This window comes from Triticum aestivum, chromosome 2B, assembly GCF_018294505.1.
Source record: "Triticum aestivum cultivar Chinese Spring chromosome 2B, IWGSC CS RefSeq v2.1, whole genome shotgun sequence".
NCBI lineage: Eukaryota > Viridiplantae > Streptophyta > Magnoliopsida > Poales > Poaceae > Triticum > Triticum aestivum.
The window spans coordinates 577,140,169-577,152,880 of NC_057798.1; positions in this window are offsets into that span (position 1 = coordinate 577,140,169).

Here is a 12,712-nt window from a genome sequence, read left to right on the forward strand (position 1 = left end):
GTGTACATGGGGCATCAAAGATGGCTCGAACAGGATGACCCGTGGAGAAACCGTGGAGATCTATTTGATGGTCAAGCTGAGCATCGAGGACCTCCACGTAAGCGGAGCGGGGATGAAATCGATGAGCTATTGAAAAACTGGAAGGAGTGCCCCGCGCCGGGAAATACGATGAGAAGGCGCCGGAGCCGCTGCTGAAGGTATGGAAGACGAGGTCTGTGTTCTGGGACTTGGAGTACTGGCACAAACTCGATACACCTCATTGCCTTGATCAAATGCATATATGTAAGAATGTCCTTGAGAGCTTGCTCGCAACACTGATGAACATGCCGGATAAGACCAAGGATGGGCCGAAGGCAAGAAAAGACTTGCAAGATTTGAAAATCAGGGAAGATCTGCACATGCCGCCCCGTAAAATGTCAGACGAGACAGAGACGGAGACAGAGGCACGGGAGAAGAAGGGCAAGAAAATAAAGAAAAAGGATTATTGCCCCCCCTTCTTGCTTCACCTTAAGTCAGGCTGAGATCGATCAATTCTTTAAGTGCCTTAACAGAGTCAAAGTTAGTTTCGTTACTGTGGCAAGATAAGCAGATACTAGACACGGACAAGAAAAGGTTCAGCGGGATGAAGTCCCATGACTGTCATGTGATGATGACGTAGATACTACCTGTTGCCCTTAGAGGGATAATGGACAAGCACGTCCATGACACGCTTATTGGTCTCTGCAACTTTTTCGACGTCATCTCTCAAAAGTTGATCAGTGTGAAGCAACTCCAAAGGCTACAGGAAGAGATCGTTGTGATACTGAATGAGCTTGAGATGTACTTCCCACCCGCGTTCTTTGACGTGATGGTGCATCTGTGTGTCCATATTGTGGATGACATAATAGACCTGGGGCTGTCATTCCTGCACAACATGATGCCGTTTGATAGGATGAATGGGATCATCAAAGGATTCGTTCGTAACATGTCCTGTCCGGATGGAAGCATCGTCTAGGGCTATGTGACACAAGAGTGCATCTCTTTCTGTGAGAATTTTCTATATGGTGTAGACCAGCCGCCTGGTGTTAGTGTTGGTTTGCCCGTTAACAAGCACGATGGGAGGCTCGAAGGAGAAGTTCACTGCAACGGTCGCAGGGAACTGCACGTGGCATACTCAGATCGACACAACGACTTTGACAGAGCAAACTTGGTAGTGCTACAACACCTAGACGAGGTAGATCCTTTCATGGCACTGCACAAAGAAATTATCGCAAAGAAGTATCGTGACCGGGGGATATGCAGGACGGACGCCGAAGTTACTAGAGAGCACAACTCCACTTTCCTGCATTTGTTCAAAGAGCATATTATTGCTAATCCCCTGGAGGAGGGCTCTAAGGACGGATTGCTCATATACGCCTTAGCACATGGCCCCTCGCCCAACCTCGTAACCTATCAGGCATATGATATCAACGGATACACGTTCTACACAGAGGCCAAAGATATGGACAATGATGATCAGAACTCAGGGGTGACGATGGAATGCATGACCGGCAACGACAACGGCGCAACTGAACAATTTTATGGAAGGGTCGAGGAGATCTGGGAGCTTGACTACTCTGGACTACACAACACGATGATGTTCCGTGTCAGATGGGCTAAGAATGCCGAAAGAGAAAACCGGATTTTCACTACCATGACTATACCTGACGCCAAGAGCGCTACCGTGAACGCTATCGCAAAAAACAAGCCATGGGTACACGCTAAGCACGTGACACAATGCTTCTTCATAACCGACCCGCGCAATCCCAGCCATGTTGTCGTGAGGAGAGGCAAAAAGAACATCATTGGAATGGATGGAGTCGCCAACGAGGAAGACTACTATCAGTACGACAACCTAATGAGGGAAGATGACGATGATGATGAAGTATACGTCAAAAGAAGAATCAATACTACATTACCTAAGAAAAATTGTACTCCATGGAAAAGGCAAAGTCACAGCGAGGAGCTCAATTATTCTTCGACGAACAAGAACGGAAATAAGCTGACTCAAAAACGAAAACGTCAACGCTGAGGAACCGTATGTTATTGGTCAAATGATGTAATATATATATATATATATATATATATATATATATATATATGTTCCTATTTTGTATACACACTTAGCCATTATTATGCATGGGTCCAATGATGTAATATATATATGTTCCTATTTTGTATACATATTTAACCGTCAAATGATGCAATATATATCGCCTTCCCTTCGTTCACTCCTCTCGGAAAAAAAGTGAGAGAAATAAAGGAAAAGAAAAAGGAAAACTGGTTATAGTAGTAGCGGTTTACTGAAAAAGAGCTACAACTAGTCAAGGTAGCAGTAGCGGTTTCCGTAAAAACCGTTATAGCTACCTGTATTAGTAGTAGCGCGTTTGGTCTAAACGCGCTACTGCTACATCCACTTAACCCAAAATCCTCCCTCTCTCTGCTTCATCCCGCCTCTTTTCCCCCCAAATCCCCACTCTCTCTTCCCCCGTCGCACTGCCGCGCCCCGACGCTCGCCCCCGACCCCAGCGCTCGCCCCCGACCCGGCGCTCGCCCCCGACCCGGCCCTCGCCCCCGACCCCGGCGCTCGCCCCCGACCCGGCGCTCGCCCCCGACCCCGACGCGCCACGCCTCCCTCCTCTGCTTCCTCCCCTCCCAACCTCGGCCGTCATCGGGCCTGCCTCCTCGCCCCTGCACCCTCTGTAAACCCCCCTCTCTCTCTGCTAGCTAGGGTTCTTTGGTTAATTTACTTAGGTTTTAGTTAGGGAAGTAGGTTAATTAGGTTATCTATTTAGTTATGAATTTAGCTAGGTTGAATTTATATGCAAATTTAGGTAGGCTAAATTTAGGTAGGTTGAATTTATATGCAAATTTGAACTGGACATGTGATATGTGGACATGTCATGTTTTGGACATGTCATGTTTGGAATTTGGACATGTCATTTGGACATGTGATGTTTTGGTTCAATTTTGGTAAATGATCCAGTGGCCTATGTTACGCCGGAATGTTGATTCATTTCCGTTCCAGTGAATTTCAGACGCTTGATATGTCCATTTTTTTAGCAAAGGTCATGCCGAAATTTTTTGTAAATTTTGACATGATTTGTACTAGATAGTAGGCGAGTGCTGGCACATAGATTTATTTTTTATGTCATTTCTCATTTTTTCCATACTTTTAGAAATAAACGAGAAGACTTAATCATGGGAAGCATGTCGAACAACGAAGAAACTAGGCCTTCTGACCAAGATGCAGACGAGATGGATTATGAGGGTGAACAAGAGTACCTCGACTATTTGACTGCTAAGCAAGGTTTGAAGGTTGGCCTCGATGATGGTACTGACGCCGACATCGACACCGACGGCGCTGACATCGATGGCAGCACCGAGACCGGCGGGGAAGATACCGGCGGGGAAGGTACCGGCACCGATGCCGCTACCAAAAAGAAGAAGCATAAGAAGCAGAGGATACGAAAACCTAACAAGCTAGGAATTGGACGACTAGTGATCACAAAGATGGCACCTAGCAAGTTTGAGCCATTAGAGCCGGAAGAACCTCGCAAGTGCTATGGGAACCAAGTAGGATGCATCCTACGGGAATGCGCGAGCATCAACGACGATGACTTAAGGAGTAAAGAACATTTGACGCAGTTGCTCCTAACAAAGTTGCACAAGAGATTCAAGTTCCCCGACTGGGATGATAACATAGAACAACCATGGGATGATCCAAAGATGAAAAAGATTAACAATCATGCCATGGGCATGTTCAGCAATGATTTGGCCTCCTGGAAAGGGAGGGTGAAACGAGCTATTGAGGCTGAGGACTGTCCAAGATTCTGGAGGAAAATCCGACACTTACGGAAGAGGAGTTCGAAAAGGTCAAGGACACTTGCGCTACCGAGGCAGCCAAGGCTAAGGCTGCGAAATTCAAGAGCCTTCAGCAAAGGAACACGGGGAAGCATCACCTCGGAAGCCGTGGCTACCTCGGTAAAAGGCCCATATGGGATAAATAGGACGTGGAACGTGAAGCCGCGGGTCTCCCAGACCCCTTCGCGAAGTTCACCAACCCCTTGGAGCGTGACTTCATCAGGGCCCGCTACAAGTGGGACAAGGAAAAAAAGATTTTTTACACGGACCAGATCACGAGGAAATTGATTAGACTACTGGTAATTATTCTTTTAGCACCTTACATTTAGCTCCATATCTAGTCGACTACACATTCCTAAACGGTTCACGCTCCTTCTGCGGGAGAAGCAACACAAGCTTGCAGCCGAAAGCCCTACTTCTCCGATGAGGCCCAAGTGGGACACCCCTCTCAACTGGGCCTTGAATGAACTTAAGGGACTCCCTTTGGGCCAGCAGCCGCAATATGGTCGTGTGCACGGCGCTGGTGTCGGATGTTGGGTTCCGGCAGACCCTTAAGGTTCGAACACTGGGGTGCGCATGAAGATCTCTCCCCTATCGATCTATGTCCGATCGCCTTGTGAGATCTAAGCTGGAAACGATGAACAACACAAGGGACGCGAGATTTATGCTGGTTCAGGCCACCGTTGTGGTGTAATACCCTACTCCAGTGTGTGGTGTGGTGGATTGCCTCAGGGGCTGATGATGAACAGTACAAAGGGAGAACGGCCTCACGGGAGGTGTTCTTGAGCTGGTGCGACAAACTGCTCAGTGAGTTCGATCGCCTCTCTCTCTCTCTAGGCTTCCCCAAGTCTGAATCTGATCACCTCTCTACTGTGGTGGCTAGTCCTATTTATAGAGGCCCTGGGCCTCTTCCCAAATATTGAGCGGGAAGGGTGCCAATAACGGCCATTTCGAAGGGGAACATCTAGTACAAGTTATCCTGACTAAAGTTGGTCTTCGGCTGCTAAAAGCACTGGCGACGACGCCATCTTGGGCTCCACGGTGACCTCCATCCTGCCGCTCCGCTGGTCTTGGTCTCGTTGCACTGAAATGGCAACCTTTGCCCGATGCCTCGGTACTCCACGTCTGTGCTTGCCCCCTTTGCACCAACGAGGAAACAAGGACACTGTGCAGGCCGACGCCCACCTGGCGCCCGCCTGGCCTCGATCGTCATGGCTTGCATCACAAGCACCTCGCGAGGTACCCTGCCTTGACCTCTCCGCCTCCTCATGAGCCTACCTGGCGAGGCCTTCCCCGAGGAAGCCTTGTGTCGTCCGCCCCGCGAGGCTTGGCCCCTCGCGAGGGTCTTGAGTCTTGTGCTGATGAAGATGGGTCATACTGGGCCACCACTTGAGCCATGCCGCAGGCCGCAGGCAGGCAAGTCTGGGGACCCCCGTTCCCAGAACGCCGACAGTAGCCCCCGGACCCAAGGCACGCTCGGACTTGGCTTAGCGGAGAAGCGAAGGGGCAAGTGCGGAGAGCCGCGGGCCCCATCAGCATGCGGCCTCGGGCGCCGTGTGGCGGTTGATTGGACGTGGGCGTCTCCACTTCCCCACGCTGCCTCGGACTATAAGTACGGACGGGCGAGAGCCCCCGCAGTCCATCCCTTACTGCTACTCTCTTTCTTCTTCTTCCTCGCCCTTGCTCCACCTTACGCAGATGGCGCCGATCCACCAATTTTCCGCGGAAGAGAAGGGAATGGCCCCTCGAGAGGGTCCTGACCCGCTTCCGCCGAATAAGCGACCTATCCCCGGCCGCCGCGACGTGGTCGCCTGGCAGGGGTCGTCGCCGCCCTGGTACGAGCGGTCACCTCCTAGGTTTCCGCTGCCCTTGTACGCCCGACTCGAGGGCCCTGGAGGAGAAGATGCTGAGCAACACCGACGACGCCAACGGCGAAGCCGGCGGGTCACGGCGGTGCACATCGTCACCCCTGGCGTCCACGGCGAGGGTTCTTCCCGCGAGTTTGTGCTTCATGCCGCCATGCCTCTGCGATCTTGGATTCGCCATCCTCCCTCCTTCGCCTTCGAGATGCCGCCGAGTGGGTCTCTGGAGCTCTGGGTGCAGCACGCCGGCTGCAGCACCCTTGCAACCGGAGCGAAGGTTGCACTTGTCGCTCCGGGCAAGTTCTTCATGACCCAGGGCTGGGGCGAGATCGCCCGGGTCTGTCAGACAAGTGGTGCCCTCGTAATTCATCTTGAATACGATGACGCCTCCTTGATTTTCTTCAAGGTCTTCGATGCGGAAGGCCGCCGGCTGGTGTGCTGCCCCAAGAAAGGCGACCGGTGTACCGTCATGGCAAGGGCCAGGCCGGCCAACCGCCTCCCCGACGGCTCCTCAGGCAGCAACGGAGGAGCCAGAGGGTCCAGCGACTCCGGAGACGAGCGACGACAGCTACGAGCCCCCGAGCTCGCGTCGCGCTCGGAGCAAGGCAGCTGCGTCAGGCCGTCGACGCAGCTGATCTGGATGGGGTTGGCACCGACGCCTGGCGGCCCACTGTTGATGATGGCGTCTCCTTCGGAGGCGCGCGTAGTTAGCGCTCCTTAGGATTAGCACCTTTTGTTCCCTGCGAGGAATCGAAATGACACCCCATGGGGATATGTAAGGTGCCTGCCATGCCTTTTGTGAATTGTACACCCTTATCTTGAATCGATGCGAGAAGCGTGTTCTGCCCCGGCTCAGCTCCCTCTTTCTTTCCTCACGAGGGCTTGGTGCTCTACGCTGACAGGTCCCGGTCCCCAGGCAGGCTTCAGCCGTCGCTGGTATGCCAGGTCGCGATGCCGTGGTCAAGGCCAGGAGGTGAGCGGCCCAAGGTCCAGTAAGAGCCCCTGAGTCGTGATGCTCAGGAGGTCCCCTTTAGCACTCAAGCAGCCTCCGCTGGGCGAGAAAGGCAGGCAACGTTGCCGTGACAGAGCTGCAATAGGCGAGGGTTTGGCGTTGAGTTGATTTTGCTTTCGCGTGACTTATCTCATAGGTTCGGAGTAGTCCTTCGGCGAGGTGTCGGGCTTGCGTGCCGGCAGCTGGGGTGTTGCTGGGTCTGGCCTTCGTGAGCTTCTCCCCTCTTCCCCGCACTTTCCTTCATGCTCTACGTCCTTAGGTCCCGTCCCTCGAGCGAGCTCAGCCGCCGCTGGTATGTGATACATCCATTTTGCATCATGCTTTTATATCAATATTTATTGCATTATGGGCTGTTATTACACATTATATCTCAATACTTATGGCTATTCTCTCTTGTTTTACAAGGTTTATCATGAAGAGGGGGAATGCCGACAGCTGGAATTCTGGCTAGAAAAGGAGCAAACGTTGGAAACCTATTCTGCACAACTCCAAAAGTCCTGAGACTCCACGAAACAACTTTTTGGATTTAATAAGAATTTTTGAGCGAAAGAAATAGGCCAGGGGCCCCACACTCTGTCCAGGAGACAGGGGGGCGCCCCCCCATAGGGCGCGCCCCCTATCTCCTGGGCCCCCTGGTGGGCCTCCGGCGTCCATGTTCTGCTATATCATCACTTTTACCCTGGAAAAAATCGTGGGCAAGCTTACGGGACGAAACTCCGCTGCCATGAGGTGGAACCTTGGTGGAATCAATCTAGGGCTCTGGCGGAGCTGTTCTGCTGGGGACACTTCCCTTCGGGAGGGGGAAATCATCACCAACGTCATCACCAACGATCCTCTCATTGGGAGGGGGTCAATCTCCATCAACATCTTCACCAGCACCATCTCCTCTCAAAACCCTAGTTCATCTCTTGTATCCAATCTTGTATCAAAACCACAAATTGGTACCTGTGGGTTGCTAGTAGTGTTGATTACTCCTTGTAGTTGATGCTATTTGGTTTACTTGGTGGAAGATCATATGTTCAGATCCTTTATGCATATTATTACTCCTCTGATTATGAACATGAATATGCTTTGTGAGTAGTTACGTTTGTTCCTGAGGACATGGGTAAAGTCTTGCTATTAGTAGTCATGTGAATTTGGTATTCGTTCGATATTTTGATGAGATGTATGTTGTCTTTTCCTCTAGTGGTGTTATGTGAACGTCGACTACATGACACTTCACCATTATTTGGGCCTAGAGGAAGGCATGGGGAAGTAATAAGTAGATGATGGGTTGCTAGAGTGACAGAAGCTTAAACCCTAGTTTATGTGTTGTTTCGTTAGGGGCTGATATGGATCCATACGCTTAATGTTGTGGTTAGGACTTAATACTTCCTTTTGTAGTTTTGGATGCTTGCAATAGGGGTTAATCATAAGTGGGATGCTTGTCCAAATTAGGGAAGCACTGTCACGCCCAATATGCGACCCTATCCAAAAGGAACTCGAAGGTCCCACCAAGGATAGACCCGCATATTGAAACGCTTTTGCAAGGTGGATATCATTACATCAACATTACATAATAGATAGGGATACATACATAAGGCATACAATGCCACACGAATACAACATCATCTTACATAAGATCACCATCCGACTACGGATGAAACACAAACAGAAACTCAAATGGCATCCACCCTGCTAGCCCAGGCTGCCGACCTGGAACCTATCCCCTGATCGAAGAAGCAGAAGAAGAACTCCAAAACAAGCAAACATCGCTCTCGCGTCACGATCATCGCAAAACCTGTACCTACAACTGTTGTTGTAGTAATCTGTGAGCCACGAGGACTCAGCAATCCCATTACCATGGGTATCAAGACTAGCAAAGCTTAATGGGAAAGGAAGGGGTAAAGTGGTGAGGTTGCAGCAGCGACTAAGCATATATGGTGGCTAACATACACAAATAAGAGCGAGAAGAGAGCAAAGGAACGGTCGTGAAGCTAGCAATGATCAAGAGGTGATCCTGAACTCCTACTTACGTCAAACATAACCCAGAAACCGTGTTCACTTCCCGGACTCCGCCGAAAAGAGACCATCACGGCTACACACACGGTTGATGCGTTTTAATTCGGATCTGGTGTCAAGTTATCTACAACCGGACATTAACAAATTCCCATCTGCCACATAACCGCGGGCACGGCTTTCGAAAGTTTATACCCTGCAGGGGTGTCCCAACTTACCCCATGATAAGCTCTCGCGATCAACGAAGGATATTCCTTCTCCCAGGAAGACCCGATCAGACTCGGAATCCCGGTTTACAAGACATTTCGACAATGGTAAAACAAGACCAGCAAGACCGCCCGATGCGCCGACAATCCGATAGGAGCTGCACATATCTCGTTCTCAGGGCAACACCGGATGAACACTATGTACAACTAAAACCAACCCTCAAGTTTCCCCGAGGTGGCGCTGCAAGTGGCTCTAGTTCGGACCAACACTTAGACAAGCACTCGCCCGGGGGGGGGGGGGGCTAAATAAAGATGACCCTCGGGTTAATTACTCCCAAGGGAAATGTAGGTGGTGGTGAGGCAAATGGTAAAACCAAGGTTGGGCCTTGCTGGAGGAGTTTTATTCAAAGCGAACTGTCAAGGGGGTCCCATAAATCACCCAACCGCGTAAGGAACGCAAAATCCGGGAACATAACACCGGTATGACGGAAACTAGGGCGGCAAGAGTGGAACAAAACACCAGGCATAAGGCCGAGCCTTCCACCCTTTACCAAATATATAGATGCATTAATAATATAAGAGATATTGTGATATGCCAACAAAATCCTGTCCACCATGGAGCAATCTTCAACTTCACCTGTAACTAACAACGCTATAAGAGGGGCTGAGCAAAGCGGTAACATAGCCAAGCAACGGTTTGCTAGGAAGGGTGTCAAAGGTTACAGGTTCATGACAATTTGGGAGGCTTGAAGAACAAATGATAGGTAGCGCAGCATAGCGATAGAACGAAGCAACTAGCATAGCAATGATAGTAGTGAGATCCAGGGTAGCGGTCATCTTGCCTGAAATCCCGCTAGGAAGAAGAACGAGTCCATGAAGAAGACGAACGGATGAAGCCGAACCAAGCGCAGACGAACCAATCCTCACGATCACAACGAAGCATGAACTATCGAGAAGAAGCACACAACATGGTAAACACACCACACATAGACAAGACATGATGCACAACAAGCATGATGCATGACAAAGCTACATGAAGCTCCTCAGGGCAAGAGACGATGCAAACAAGAGCAACACATCAAAGCAAGTTTAAATGAGGCCGGGAACAACATATAACAATTCCGGTAAGTCCTCATATGTAAATTTCGAAGTTGGTCCAGATCTGAATAAAACTTATGTTCAAATTGTTAAACAGCAAGTTAAGATGCACCAAGATGATCTACACGAGATTCTAGTCAAGTTACATATAAAGTTCATTAGATTCGGAGCTACGGCCTAGAAGATATGAGCAAAACAAGTTAAGCATGGCATTGATGCAAAATGCAAACAAACATCAAGCAAACACCTCAAAACAAGGATGCAACATGATAATATGAAACTACATGCAAAATCAAGCAAGTTTCATATAGAGGACACTCAAAACGGAGCAACGGTTCAACACACACACATGAAACAAGTTATAGCAACAATCTGTCCAAAACAGCAACTAGGCATATTGCAAGCATCAAAACAACATGCTACAGTACCACAATATGAAAACAATAGGCATGGTCATGATGTACAAGTAAATCATAACAAAACATGAACACTGAGCTAACTCCAGAAATCACTAGAACATGCTCAAACACACATGGCAAGATTGCATATAGTAACAGTTTACAGGCTTAGCAGAAATAACATCAGGTTGCAATGTTTAGAGCTATCAAACAATATGTTGCAGAAACTTATCATGGCAAAGAAAGGCATGGTATGAATCTACTAATTGCATAGAACAAAAGTCCTTTACTGACCATGAGCCAAAAAGGATCAGAAGAAATGATGGCATCCATGTAAACATGGCAAGTTATATGATAGATTCATACATGGCAGGAACAACGATAAGTAGGCATGTTGATGAGCTTGAACCACTCACCACGGAGCAATACATGGCATGGCAAGGCAACCAACAGTAAGAAGACATGTTTATAAGCTAAGCATGGCAAGAGCAAGTTCATAGCATGCAAGGATCAACTACAACAACCTTGGCAAAATTGAATAACATGTAAACAATCTGCCAGGAAACATTTTGTAGCAAAAGTAGAGCACGAAAATGACATGCTAGGCTACTCCATAATTGCAAACAGGGGCATGGATGGATAGCTCATAACCATATGTACAAAACATCCTTACTGAAGTATCTCAAAATAAGCATGGATCTCTCTGTAGCATCAAGTTTACATGGCATAAAATAACAGCAGAACAGGGACTGAAATCAGCAACATCACGAGGCCTAGTTTATATGCTTGTGCTAGTCACCACATTGATTACAAAAATACATGGCATACACTCCTGTAAATATGGCATGGCATAGTTCAAAACATATGTAGGGCTCAAGTTCATAAGATGCACACATCACTCATGGCAAAAATGACAAAAGTGCATGTTATAACAGTTTCAGCAGATTAACAGCAACATGCACTCTTGCAACGATGACTCAGGCATCAAGATGAGCTCAAATGAACATGATGCAATGGAATGAAATGAAGTACTCATTGAGACGAACAATTGGACATATTACACGCACGAAACGGAGCAGTATGCAGCAAGTTATGATGTGATGAATAGGGCAACATTATGCAAAAATCTCAGGGACTTAGCAGATTTTTACCCTCGTGAAAAGTCAACCCGGGACGAGGAGATCCCGGGACGGAGGGATCCGGGCGTGGGGACGCATTTGGTTGCGGGGATGGGTGGATCTCATCCACCCTCACGGATCTGGCCGGAGAGGAACTCCGGCGAGCTGCGGGGCGACTCCGGCGAGCTCGGGCGACGAGATCCGGCGGAGGTGCGGAGGAGGAGCGGCGGCGAGGCGCTGGCCGGCGGCGGCGGGGCGCGCGAGGAAGACGGGCGGCGCGGCGGCGGAGGGAGAGGCGCGGGAAGGCGGCGGTGGCACGGTGACCGGAGCGGGCGGCGAAGGGCGGCGGGGCGCGGGACGCGGGACAGGCGCGGCGGCGGGGCCGGCGCGAGGCTCGCGGCGGCGAAGGCGGCGAGAGGCGGCGGCCGGAGCGCGGGGAGGCGGCGGCGCTGGGCCATGGGCGCGCGGCGCGGCCCGGAGCCGGGCGGCGGCGCGAGGGGAGGCCGGCGGGCGGCGCTCGGGCCCCGGATGGGCTCGGGCGGGCCGACCGTGGGCACGACAGGCCGGCGGTGATGTGGGCGCGGGGGCGCCACTTGGCGGCTGCGGAGTGGCTATGGGGGCGGGCGGACATGTTCGGATGGTGGAAGAAGTGTGCGGCGGCATGAGGGGAGCGGGGCTAGGGTTTCATCTGCGCGAAAAATTCGGGAGGGGCACATATTTATAGGTAGAGGGAGCTAGGAGAGTCCAAATGAGGAGCGGTTTTTGGCCTCGCGATCGTGATCGAACGACCGAGAGCAAGGAGGGGGTTAGGATGGGTTTGGGCCAGTTTGGAAGGGTGTTGGGCTGCAAGACAAAAGAGGCCTTTGCGGTTACCCGATTAACCGTTGGAGTATCAAACGACCTCCAAATGGCACGAAATTTGACAGGCGGTCTACTGGTGCTATACCAAGGCTGCTTGGCAAACCTCGTTCCATTCCGAGAAAGTTTAACACCCACTCACAACAAAAGACCAAAGAGGAACGCCGGATGACATAGGAGTGCCGGATTGCAAAACGGACAACAGGGAAAATGCTCGGATGCATGAGATGAACACGTATGCAAAATAAGATGCACATGATGACATGATAAAATGCAACAC